Below are 609 nucleotides of genomic sequence, written 5' to 3'. Positions count from 1 at the left end.
TTCTTTTAGTTTGTAGCTGTTCAAAGTTTCTTAATATAACAGTCACTAATATTTCTGCCGTCGTATCACTATATCTTGTAATCTTTAAAAAAGGACAAGTATAAAAGTGTTAAAATAATCTTACTTCTTATACTCAGCTGAAGCCTATTTATGGGTAGCTTTATTTATGAAAAGACAATAAAATATCTAAGAAACAGAAAATATTTACCTGTTCCACTTTAAGTTCATATTTTGGTAGATACATCACAGCTTCTTTTATCTGGGTTCCAAAGGGGGGATGTCTATTTAAAATCTAAAAATATTTACATCATTATATCCTTACCACAACACATGAAATTCTTTCAGTAAAATATTTTTTAGAATACATAGCTTTAATAATGCTTATCACCCAAAACCTTGGTAAGTTAAAATACTTATGACTATGAGAAGGAAAATAACTTTTAATAGAAATAAAGGTAGGCCTCAGAATTTAGATAGAATTCAGGAATTAGGAATAAGTGAATATAAATACCAATTCAAGTTCCCTTGCATCCGTCTCTTCTATTTTTTTAAAGGAAGTCAAACCAGCATTTACAATTGCATTTGACAATGTTATACCTGTGGAAAATT

At 28.6% G+C, this 609-nt stretch overlaps 1 long non-coding RNA gene across 1 annotated transcript; it reads right to left on the bottom strand.

The window, feature by feature from the left end:
* On the bottom strand, positions 1–598 carry LOC108525230 (uncharacterized). The gene is made up of 3 exons (XR_001884234.1): positions 512–598; positions 209–292; positions 1–82 (listed from the first exon to the last, which is right to left on the bottom strand). It is a non-coding gene; the product is annotated as an uncharacterized LOC108525230 (long non-coding RNA).
* Positions 599–609: the final 11 nt, after the last annotated feature.

This window comes from Rhinopithecus bieti, unplaced genomic scaffold, assembly GCF_001698545.2.
Source record: "Rhinopithecus bieti isolate Rb0 unplaced genomic scaffold, ASM169854v2 scaffold_23587, whole genome shotgun sequence".
Classification (NCBI taxonomy): domain Eukaryota; kingdom Metazoa; phylum Chordata; class Mammalia; order Primates; family Cercopithecidae; genus Rhinopithecus; species Rhinopithecus bieti.
This window is presented reverse-complemented; position numbering and strand designations above follow the sequence as displayed.